Here is a 12459-nt window from a genome sequence, read left to right on the forward strand (position 1 = left end):
TGGAGCAACGTTGGTTCAGGACCAGAAATGATATAATCAGGTCACTGGCAACAAAACGAAGACAAGGAAAACTCCAGGGTTTTCCATCTTGGGTGTGGAAATTGAGATCTAACACTATGGCCAGGAGGGGGAGTAAAGGGTACCTTGTCTAAGAGAACAGCTTCTGGGTTTGTATAAGTTTTCCCATTTCTAGGCTGGCCAACTTTCTATAAAGTTATTTGACTGTTCTAAAGTTTGTTTTTTGCATTTGTAGAAGAGGAGATAATAGTTCCTACCTAATCGAGTTGTTGTGAGGATTAAATAAAACAATGAAAGTAAAGTGCTTGTTGAGTGCCACATTGAAAGCACTCAACAAATGATCATCATTATTATTACTAGTGAGATTTAGATTGGGTGCATTTTTTTTTTTAATAAATTTATTTATTTATTTTTGGGTGTGTTTGGTCTTCGTTTCTGTGCGAGGGCTTTCTCCAGTTGTGGCGAGCGGGGGCCACTCTTCATCGCGGTGCGCGGGCCTCTCACTGTCGCGGCCTCTCTTGTTGCGGAGCACAGGCTCCAGACGCGCAGGCTCAGTAGTTGTGGCTCATGGGCTTAGCTGCTCCTCGGCATGTAGGATCTTCCCAGACCAGGGCTCGAACCCATGTCCCCTGCATTGGCAGGCAGACTCTCAACCACTGCGCCACCAGGGAAACCCTGGGTGCATTTTTAATTAAAATAATAAATAATGTTATTGATTCCAACAATGAGAAGAAAATATATGGAAGGTTACTGATTCCTTCATGGAGAGGCTGGCTTGGGAATCGAGGACATGTACAAGATTGGTATCACCCTGAGCCCTTTCTCTATTATGAACTCCTTAGAGTGCGGGTTACTTAGCCTGGATGATATATCCAAACGTGTTCTCAGTTTGAGGTCGGTCCCAGCTGTCCACCTCCCCTGGGCAGTGCCAGAGGATGAGGGAGAGACAGCCTGCTCTGGGTTCTCTCGAGGATGTCAGTGGACTAGTCTACAGATAAATGAGAATTCCAGATTTAGGAATTGTGTTTCTCACTCTCACGATGGCAGAGAAATCTCTTTGATCTCTTTTGGAAAGGTCTCTTTGAATCTTTCCGCTGGTCTGTTAAAACTCTTCTGACATTGACTGATTTTCAGAGCTTCATTTCTCCATCCCACCAAACCACTAGCTTCTGGAAATTAATTGTTGACCAAGATGAGAGGATTTAAGCATGGCACCACGAGTATGCCTGTTTTCCATGTCACCTGCATTTAGATCTTTGCTGCGTCAGTTGGGATAAGCTAGGTTATGCTCTAGAATCCAGTGGTCGTAAAATCTCTGTGGCTTCAAACAACAAAAGGTTGTTTTGCTCACACTACACATCCAGATCAATCTCAGCTGACCCTGGCAGGGAGAAGGGGGACATATAAAATCATGTTCTGATTCTTAAAGAGTACTGCCCGCATTTCAGTAGCTCAAGTAGGTCCAGGTAACCACACCTAACTTTAGAAAAGAGTTCTCTCGTCCCTGTGTTAGGATTTTTCCCACTCAAATGGGCCTACCTGTAGCCAGTGTGATCTAGTGGGTTTCTTGAACCTTTGAAATCATCTGGCTTGAAATTTTCAAGGACTGACCAGTGATCTAATGAAAATGAGGGAGGATAGGAGTTTTGAAATGCCCATTAAGAGTCCCTTTTGAGAAGGCAGTAATGTTTCATCTTTGCACAATGTTCAAAATCAAACCTGTTCCATGCCTCACATTTGAGCCTTGAAATAGAAACAGAAAGTTTGGGCCATAAAACAGATAAGGTTTGTGCAATACCAATGGTTATTTTCCTTGAGAAATGATCAAAGCAATCTTTGTAAGGGTAATAGATTTAGTTTATTGAAACTTTTCCAAGGGAAAGTTCAGGACAGAAGTGTTATGATAAATATGTCCATGTAGCTTCATTGCCTTATTCCCAATTAATTCTGCTCATAATTTAGAAGTTGAGAAAGTAATCTACATGGTTGAAGGATGACTTCAGATCACACCTGCCACTTAAAACACCAAGAGCACACACTGGAGTTCTGGACTGTTTTGAATGAAATGTGTAAGTGGAGCCAGCAGAGATATCACTATTCCTAAGTCACAGTTTACTGCCTACCTATCACGTGCCTTGCACTGGGCAAATCATTCTGTACACATTATCACATTATCATTCTCCCAACAACAGGCAAGACTGCTGAAGCTTTGGGAGCTTACAGTGTTCTGCCCAAGGTCACTCGGCTGGTACAGGGCCCAGCCAAAGGCCTGAATCCAAAGGCCAAACTCTGAATTAATAGCAGGGAATGAACAAGACTCTACTGAGGGCACCGTATAGACTTGGTGGGAAATTTTAGTTGGTTGTTTATGTCCTTATTTGGCTGTTTTCCACATTTGAGGAACTGAGGCACAAAAGGATATAAATGGGTCTTATATCTACCAAAGATCAGCTCTAGTTCTGAAAGTAATAAAATAACATTACGCTCCCAGTCCTCAACAGAGAGCATGATAGCTGGATTTGAGCATTTTGTGTGCTAACCAGCCCTGGAAAAAGTATGATTGATACTTCAGCCTTTAGCTTATACTTCCCCTTTCAGATTTTTAGAAAAAAAAAACTCATAAACTCAAGCCGAAGCATGACTGTGCCTAAAAGATGGAAGAGAAAGAGCTTCCAAGGGTCCCAAGTTCAGAATCATCTGATGCTGTTTAAAGGCTTAACCAAACTTTTACATTGGCTGAATCTTCTAGGGGTACCTGAATTTTATATTTCCTGGGAAGGAGCTTCTTGACACTAGCCCTTCTTTCTCCTAACCCCATGCTGGTCCCTAGGTCTGAAGACCCTACAGAATAGTTGTTGGTTCCACAATAATTTTTTGAGCACTTCCTCCATGCTAGACATGTGTGGTGAAACCGTGTTGGACAAAACATAGTTCCTATCTTCCAGTACTTTATAGTCAGGAAATAGAACATGACACAAACAGTGAGTTCAATTGCCATTGTATTTGAGATGCAGTGCCTCATTTAATACTCTTTCCAATGATGCTTTGGACTAAGCAGGCACCTTCCATTTAAGGCAATAGGGCACAGTGGAAGGAAGGCTTGGGGACAGATAGGGACACACAGATAATAAATGATTAAGTGATTCTATTGCCCACTAGCCCTATTGTTTAACCTTACTGAATTCAGTTTTCCCCTCTGTAAAATGGGGATAATAATATAACTATGAAGGGCCGTTACAAGGATTAAATGAGGTAATGCATGTAAAACATCCAGCATCATGCCTGGTTCACAGGAAGTGCTCAATAACTGTTAGCTAGAATCATAATAATGAAGATGTCAACAAAGGCAAGAGATAGTAATAACTGTAACAATGAGATGGGGTAGAAATAAAATAGAGGCTGCTGAGAGGAAAGGGTTCAACCACTAAACCGCTAAAGCTGTTTCCTCTGTGGTAGTTATGCCTTAAAATGCATATTTGGATGCAATTTCCAGCCTTCTTTTAAGTACTTAAAGTGTAGGCCTTTTCTTAAATTTGTGTGTAAAGGTTGAGATGCAGCTGAAGGAGAGATGGTTTAAATGGAAACCAAGCTCTTTTCCTTTTTCTCTTTTCTTTTCCTTCCCTGAGGTCCAGAACAATGAACCTCGTTTAGATAAAGAGTGTTTACCCAAAGCCTGTTTGCATTTAAGATATTTCAGCAAGACAGTGAATAATCTCTTATCTTATTGAGGAGGTTTTACTGTCATTACTGGAACAAAGATGTCATTATTAAAATAAACTCGACTTCCCATAGAATGGTCACTTCAGTTAAAAAAGGATTATTCATAATGGCTTTATAAGAATGGAAGCTATGACATCATTATCATATAGAGCACTATCAAAGATCTCGATTCTAAGAAACAGGATTCCTTGGTGGCAAGCAACAGAACCAACTGTGGCTCATTTAACCAAAAAAAAGAAAGAACTTATTAGAAGGGTATGGGGTTGCTCATAGATGCCAAGGAAAAGCTGGCGAACCAGGTTTCTGAAAGCACAGGAACCAGAATAGCTCAGGGAGCAGGGTCCTTGGTCACCCCTACCAGATGAATCAACTTAATTTATTTTCAGTCTCTGCTTCATTTGTCCCAAGATTTAATTCCCTGGGAGAGAAAGTCTGGTTGGCCAAACTTAGGTCTTGGGCCTACAGGTCAGCCAGGGGGCATAGGAGCACCTTGATTGGTATTCCCACCAAGCCTACCTGCAGTGGGAGAGGGGTTGTTAGTCCCAGGAGAAACTGAGGTGCTGCCACCACAAGGGGGACTAGATTATGGAAAGGCAACAAGAGTTTTACGACACAGAGAGCCTCTGGGGAAGATATGTTATGGAGGGATCATCACCACATGACTTAATGGGGAAACTGAGGCCCTGAATGAAAGTAGTTTGCCTGAGGGGTCACATGTAACAACAGAAATGAAACGTTCTGACTCCTACCAGCCATATGGGAATTTCTTCCTTATTCTGTCCAGCTTGCTAAAGCAATGGTTCAGAGACCTGGCAGTGTCTCAGGATTACCTGTGGAACTTGTTAAAAATAGAGGAGCTGGGTTTGGCATGGGGCTGGTGCCTCTGTATTTTTAATAAGCTTCTCATCTGATTCTGTTTACAACCAACTTGGAGGCCCACTACACCAAGTCTCCACAGGCTCCAGTATAGAAGAGGAACATTGTAGAACTAAAAATGGAAGAAAGTGATTTTAGGGAAAAGATTCAGGTTTGTTGATAAAAATGTTTGAGGTCCAGTGAGTGTTAGCTATCTTCATGGTTTGGGGTTTGGGGAATGTGAGGACAGGGAGGATTCTTCCTTGTTTATGACGAGCCTAGGCCAACTGGATCAGGAGGTTAGGCTGTTGTCCCAGGAAGCACTTGCAATCGAGCACCGGAGACAGAGGGCTGGGGCCCCTCTGGGGCTGTCCTGACTATCTGTGGTGCTGCAGGAGAAGGATCAGATTATGTGGGTAGATTACCCAAGTGCTAAGATCTGGAGCACAGAAAAGGGTTGGGAAAAAGGCCTGAGCTGGCACAGACAGGAAAGGGATCTGTTACCTTTATCTTTTTGTCTCATCACAACTGATGACAGGCCAACCTAAGTCTCTTAACCAACTTGGAACATGGAGGAGAAGGAGGAACGCTATTCTTCTGCTGGGAATCTGCATTCCTCCACTTTTCACCTGGCTACTCATATCCATCCTCCAGATCCTTGCTTAAAGATCGTCCTCCTTCCTGGTCCCCCTAATCTAACTAGGCCGTCTGCTGTTCTCTCTTGTGGGCACCTGTTCTTTTCCGGGGCCAGTTTCTTGGCCGTGCAACCTGGGCAAACATACAGGGCCCTGTACTTAGAAGGACTCCATGCTTAGTTTAATGCTCTGCTGTTGCCATCTTGAAATTCTTCATAATTTTTGAACAAGGGGCTCTCCATTTTCATTTTGACTGAGTTTTGCTGATTATATAGCTGGCCCTGTTCTTTCCTTTCCTTAAACTTAGCACCATTTAATTGCAGTAGCTCTAACATCTAGCTCTATGCCTACCACTATAGTATAGGTTTGCTAAATATTAACTTTAACCATTCGAAATTATTGTTATTTATGTTTGACTTATTAAAAAAAACATTCATATGGTTCAACCTAAAATACTCTGGATGGATGAATAAATGAATAATAGGAAGAAGAAAGATACCTTGAACACAGTGGGTTGCTGACCCAATATCTACTTCCTTCCTTCCTACCTTTCTTCCACCAGTTTTGATCAAGTGTCCATCCTTTCCCTAGTGGCTCAGAGGAGGAGACTCCATCCCTAATTCCAGGGCAGATCCTGATCCATCTGTGTATTCTTTCTCCTAAGAACCATCTTTCTTCTTCCTCTAGACATTGTCACATTTGAAGGAGACTCCAGGAACTGCTGCAGCCATCTGCCAGCCTAACAAGGAAACCAACTCAAAGCAGAGAGCAGAGGCCAAGGAATTTCAGGAAAGCAGAGCCAGGATATGTTGTGGATGGACCCTAATCTACCCCTGAACTTCTTATTACGTGAGGTAATAAAATTTCTGTATTGTTTGTTTTGGTCATCTATCGCTGTGAAACAATTATCCCAAAATGGAGTGGCTTACAACAGCACCCATTTTATTACAGTTCACAGTTTTGTGGGCCAGGAAGCCAAGGAGGTGAATCTTCGGTTCCATGTAGCATCAACTGAGGTCACTCAGTGGTGTTCAGCTGGCCGATGGCCTATCTGAAGAGTCTAGGATGGCTTCCCTCATATTTGGCATCTTGCTGTTGATGGCTCGAAGTTCAGGTTCAGCTGGAACCTTCAACCAGAGCATGTCCATGTGGACTTTCCTGCGTGGCCATCCAAGGTGGTCAGACTTCTTGCACGAGATGCAGGGCTCCAAAAGTGTTGTAAGAGGCAGAAAGTAGAAGATGCCAGGCTCTTCAGGCCCAAGCCTGCACTGGCACAGGATCATTTCTATCATGTACTGTGGGTCCGAGCAGGCACAAAGCCCACCCAGCTTCAAAAAGAGATGACATAGCTTCTACCTCTTGATGGGAAAAGTACCAAAGAGTTTATGGCTATCGCTAATCCTCTGTGTTACATAAGTCAACTGGAAACAGGTTTTCTGTTATTTACAGTCAAAAGAATCAGATATCATTAAAGAAATTCAAGGTTCTCTCAAGCCTGGGAAGGTATTTCTTCCTGTTCCTCTAATATAGCGGTCTGTAAACTTTTTCGCGAAGAGCCAGATAGTAAATGTTTTAAGTTTTACAGGACACACAACCTCTGTTGCAACTACTTGGCTTTGCCAATGACGTATGAAACCAGCCATGGAAAATATATAAATGAATGAGATGTGTTCCAAAAAATTTTTATTTATGATCAATGAAATTAGAATTTTGTATAATTTTCATGCGTCATGAAATTTTTTTTTTCCAACCATTTAAAAATGTAAAAGCCATTCTTAGCTTTTGAGCTATACAAATAAAGAAGGCAGGCCGAATTTGGTCCCTGGACCATATTTTACCTACCCCTACTGTAATGCAGCAAGCTTGCTGCAAGCTCAGGGCCTTCTCATGTGCTGACCTTCCGTCTTGAGTACTCCTCTCCGAGGTCTTCATGTGGTTTGTACCTTCTCTTCATTTGGGTTTTTTGTTTTTTTTTTTTTAAATGAAATCTTTTTTCTTTCTTTATTTTTGGCTGTGTTGGGTCTTCGTTTCTGTGCGAGGGCTTTCTCTAGTTGCGGTGAGCGGGGTCCACTCTTCATCGCGGTGTGTGGGCCTCTCACTGTCACGGCCTCTCTTGTTGCGGAGCACAGGCTCCAGATGCGCAGGCTCAGTAGTTGTGGCTCACGGGCCTAGTTGCTCCGCGGCATGTGGGATCTTCCCAGACCAGGGCTCGAACCCGTGTCCCCTGCATTGGCAGGCAGATTCTCAACCACTGCGCCACCAGGGAAGCCCCATTTGGGTTTTAACTCAGATATTACCTCCTCAGAACAGCCTTCGCTGATCACTGTATCTAAAATAGTCCCCTAACTCTGAAACATATTATCCCCTTATATTTTCTTTTTTTTAATGTCTTTTTATTGTGGTAAAAGTCACATAATATAAAACATACTATTTTAACCATATTTAACTGTACAGTTCAGCAGCTCGAAGTACATTCACATTGTTGTGCAACTCTCATCATCATCCATCTCCCGAATTTTTCACCTTCCTAAACTGAAACTATGTCCCCTTCAAACACTAACTCCCCATTCTCCCCTTCCACAACCCCCCCTCACCCCCAGGCCCCTGGCATCTACCAGTGTACTTTCTGACTCTATGAATTTGACTATTCTAGGTACCTCGTATAAGTGGAATCAAACAGTATTTGTCTGCACTTAACGTATATTGGAATGCATTTTAAAAATTAATATATATCCTGCAAACAGATTGTACCTGTTTTTTTCCCCCTGTGCTATACAGTAGGCACTCACCAGCCAACTACTTCATATATAGCAGCGTACATACATCAATCCCAATCTCCCAATCCATCCCACCCCTCCTCTCCCCTTGGTGTCCATACCCCTTATATTTTCTTGATAGCACGTCTCATTGTCTGACATTTTGTTCATTTATTTGTTACACTTATGTGCTACCTCTTTTTAACCTTCACTGGAGTAGGACGTAGAAGCAGGCCTCTTGCCTGTCCTATTCTCTCTGTACACCCCTTACCTAGCACAGTGCCTGGCATGTAATAGATGCTCAATTAAATATTTGTTGAATTTGAGTTGAATGGTTACAACGCAGTGCTCTGGGGCTTGACAAGAACATGGAAGGCTACTGAATTTATACTTATTGAATGAGAGAAAGATAATTAAAGCAGAAGAAGGAGATCACCTTGTCATCTGCACTCAGAGAAGCATTGGTCCCTTTGTTATTTCCCTGTGTTTCAGGAAAAAGCCAAAGGAAAAATTCTTATCCTCTTATATAATTCTGAAGAAAGTTATTTTCAATTCTTGGCAGGTGTCTCCAAACAGGTACCTTGCCTGTTTGGAGGCAGGAAAAGGGGATACAACCTTATTTGAGGAGAGAGAGTGTTATCTTGGTAGTTGCGAAATAGTGTTTGGAAGCTAGATTCTTCTAGACCACTAAGGTATGATTTCCCAGAAATTCCCAAGATTCCTGAGGGAAAATGGCAAAGGTCCTGGGTGTCACAGCAACAGTAGAGATGACAGAGTTGGGAATCACATCAGGCTAAACTTGTCATCAGGAAAGAGGGGGAAAAAAGCAGCAGGTACGACATTTGGGACAAGAAGACTTGAGCTCAAACGGAGTGTACCGAGTGGTGTTGGGTGGTGGCCAGAACCCAACCATTTGGCAGTGGGCTTTCCAAGCCTGGGCACAGAAGTGGCTTCCATCCAGTCCTGCCTCTACTTATTAAAACAAACAATTGGCAGGGTAGAAAGAGCCTGCTGTAGGTGAATACAATAAACAGGAAGAGTCCGTGAGAAGCAGTGAGGGCCACAGCGGTGGATCTTAGAACTTAGGGCTTTGTAAGTTCAGTGAGTTCAGGTGATGAATAGAGCTCTGGGACACAAAGTAGAGAAATGGAGAGGGAGGCTGATGCAGGAGGTGACGGGAGGCTGACCTGAAAATGCCGAGTGTAGTGTGGATTGCATTCATAGGATGGCTGGCCGAAGGAAATGACTTTGACTTTAGACAGTTGATTTCCAGTTGGTGGGTGAAGCAGAAAGAAGAGAGGTGGTATTGTGTCTCTCATGTGGACTTTTTGGTTGCAAGTGGTAGAAAAGCTAACAAAATGTTGCCAAAGTTTAAAAAGGGAATTTTTTAGTTCACGTAATTGAGAAGTGTAGCTTCAGGTGTGGCCAGATCTGGGATTTCAAAGAATGCCTTTGGTACTTAGTCTCTCTCTCTTTCTTCATCTCTCAGCAATTCTTTCCTCTGTATTAGCTTCATTCTCAGACAGGCTCTCCCTGTGATGAAGTGGTTCACATTAGCTCCTGGTGTATACCCATCCAGCTTTAAGTTCAGTAAAGAATATCTTTGGCCTGGTCTCTCTAGCAAGTCCAAGAATACTATCTCATTGCCTGATTGGTCATGTGCCCATTCTTTAGCCGGTCACTGAACCCAGGGGGTTGCAGTGTTTTATTGACCAACTGTGGGTCACATGCCCTCTCCTTGAAGCCCAGTGCAGTCAGCTCCACCCAAATGACCTGGACTAGAAATGGGGAAGAAAGTGGTTCCCCAAGAAAAACTCAGGTGCCGTTACCATAAAAATGGGTATGGATGCTGGGTAGGCAAAAAACAAAACAAAATGAAAACAATCAAAAACCAGATGATCAGATGTCTGCAACCAGTAATCACCACACTCACATAGAATTGACCAGAAGCCACCATCTCTATCACCAGCACATGAAAATAATACTAACTAAATGCTATCAGCAGGTCTTAGACATTCAGCTGTTCTCATACTGACAAAGTTATATCCTCTGGTTTAAATCAGCATTAGGGAGTTAACACCAAGAACAGAAACTAATCATCGTAAATGGAAAAAAAAAACAGTTATGCAAAGTGATTTAAAGCAAAAGCACAGAATAGCACAAACTTGGTAATTAAATTTGGTAACTAGAAATTCAACTATTGCCCAGTAGCCCTTGGATTTCAAGGTTCCAAAACTCTAGAAAAAAAGAAATGCTCATTTTTATCTAGATTTTTCTAGAGACCTATTTCACCTTCAACTTAGAAATCATTCATGAAGCCTTTCTAATACCTGATAATGTGTGTGTACTTGGGTCCTATGTGTACCTCACTTTATTTCCATGACACCACACCCTTCCAGTCCCCCACATTTCTGACTACTCCATTTCTGTATCCTTTGCCCAACCCTGAACCATTGATGTTTTCTAGAGCTTCATTGTCGATTCCCAGCTCTTCTCTTCTTACAAACTCTCACAGGGTAGCTCTTCATTCATTCTTTTCAACAGGTACCCAAGGAGAGCGTCCTTTGTGCCAGGTACTGTGCCAACCATCCTTGAAGGTTAACTCCTGATCATCCCATGTGCTAATGACACCCAGCTCTCTGAAGTCCAGACCCCTCTCCCTTCAGATTCACACTTGGACATTCACAAGGTAGGTACTTTATAAATAGTTCTTGAATGAATGGATAAATGAATGAATGCTTTTCCCTTAATGTTTCAAGTTCAACATACCTAACAATGAAATCATCTTCCTGCCTGATCCTATTACTACTTGTACTTGGTAATACCCTCAAGGATAGAAACCTCGGTGTTATCCTTGTCTCCTCCTTCTTGTCTCCTTCACATCAAGTTCCACTAATTTTAACTCAATATTTCTTAAGTCTGTCTCCTTCTCCCCCATCTCCCCAGCTCCTGCCCTAATTCAGACCTGCAGCACCTTCTACCTGGACGCTGCCATAGCCTCCCTACTGGTCTGCCTGCCTCTAAGCGTGTTCGTGTAGCAGTCACACTCTCCTGCTTCAGTGGCTCTCTGTTGCCTATGAACAAAGATCATACTCCTTAAAATGCTAAATAAAGTTCCCTGTGTCCTGCTCTCTGACTTCCTTTCCAGTCTCACCTTAAGAGTGGTTTGCCTCGAACGTTTGTGGTTTCCTACACACAGCACAGAGATTCATGGCTTTGCTCATGCTGTACCTCCTGTTTGGAATATGACCTACCCTATACCCCCATTTCTGCACATAATTTAAGCTTCAGCTGAGGTGCCATATCCTCTAGGAGGCCTTGTCAATCCTCTTCAGGCTGAGCTGGGTGTCCTCTGGTCGGCTTTCATAGCACACTGGGCATCCCTCTGTCATTGCACTATTAAGATCAGGTCCTCTTGCTGCCACCTGGTTTCCCTTGTGAGTTCCTTGAAGACATGGGCATGTCTTGTTCATCCTCGATTCCCCAATGCCTAGCCAGTAACTGAAACACAGTAGGATTTCCATAAATGTCTGTTGAAAGTCTATGTTTCCTCTTAAGTAGAGCAGGTGTTTTAGCCTTGGTACTTTTATAGTGTGAAAAAGGCACCCCCTAAAATACTGAAAGCGAAAGGGTATGTTATTCAAGACCAAGATCAAGATCATCAAGGGTTATCAGCAGAAACTTGGAGGTAATCTAATTTCCGTTTTCTGGCCCAAAAGATTAACTCCAGGCAAATGTTGAAGACCCTAAAATATTTATGCTGATCTGATACCATGGGATCAGAGAATGACTAATTTAAAAAATCAGGCATTTCTCCAGCGTAAACAGTTTGTTTACTTATAGTCAGATCTTTTAAGCCTTTTCCCAAATTTTCAGACTAATATTTTCTAAATTAATTTGAAATCCATATGGATTGTCAACCAGTTGGAGCAGAGTGATTTGGGGGAAAAGATGGAAATGAGATGAGAAGAGGTATCCTGGGTCAGATCATGCTTTTCCTTTACTTTGGAAAGATGGAAAACCATTGGAGGGTTTTGCTCAGAGGAGATTATTGATGCAATTTAATGTGTAATGTTCAATTTAAATCTGGCTGCTTGGAGGAGACTCAACTACAGGCAGTACGGGCAGAAGTAGAGAGACTAGTTTGGAGGCTGCCGTAATAATCTAGGCAAAAGAGGATGGTGGCTTGGACCAGCGTGGTAGCCAGGAGGTAGAAAAGTAGTCAGATTATAGGTGTATATTGAAGACTCAGTCAAGAGAATTTGGCAGTGATTAGATGTGGATTGTAGAGAGGGAAGAAAAGGACAGCTCTAAGGGTTTTGGCTTGAACAACTGCAAGGATGGATTTGCCATTGGGAAGAGCAGGTTTGGGGAGAAAATCAAGAGTTCAGTTCTGGTCTCTTTTTAAGTTTGAGATGTCTATTTAGATATGTAATACAAGGAGAGTATTGAGCATTCAAGTTGTGTGTACCTGC

The 12459-nt window shown here is 42.6% G+C and overlaps 1 protein-coding gene and 1 long non-coding RNA gene across 2 annotated transcripts in view; one reads left to right on the forward strand and one right to left on the reverse strand.

Moving 5' to 3' along the window:
- LOC309624566 (uncharacterized protein) overlaps positions 1–12459 on the forward strand; it is a 404937-nt gene that overhangs the window by 378274 nt on the left and 14204 nt on the right. The window contains exons 13-14 of the mRNA XM_082382813.1: positions 5916–6082; positions 10529–10673. The gene's annotated coding sequence lies outside the window, so the exon portion shown is untranslated. The remainder of the gene's footprint in view (positions 1–5915; positions 6083–10528; positions 10674–12459) is intronic.
- Positions 398–12459, reverse strand: part of LOC309624588 — an 85604-nt gene continuing 73542 nt past the window's right edge. Inside the window, exon 2 of the long non-coding RNA XR_014242038.1 lies at positions 398–693. This is a non-coding gene — a long non-coding RNA (uncharacterized lncRNA). The remainder of the gene's footprint in view (positions 694–12459) is intronic.

This window comes from Balaenoptera borealis (genome assembly GCF_965194805.1).
Source record: "Balaenoptera borealis genome assembly, chromosome: 2".
NCBI classification, from domain to species: domain Eukaryota; kingdom Metazoa; phylum Chordata; class Mammalia; order Artiodactyla; family Balaenopteridae; genus Balaenoptera; species Balaenoptera borealis.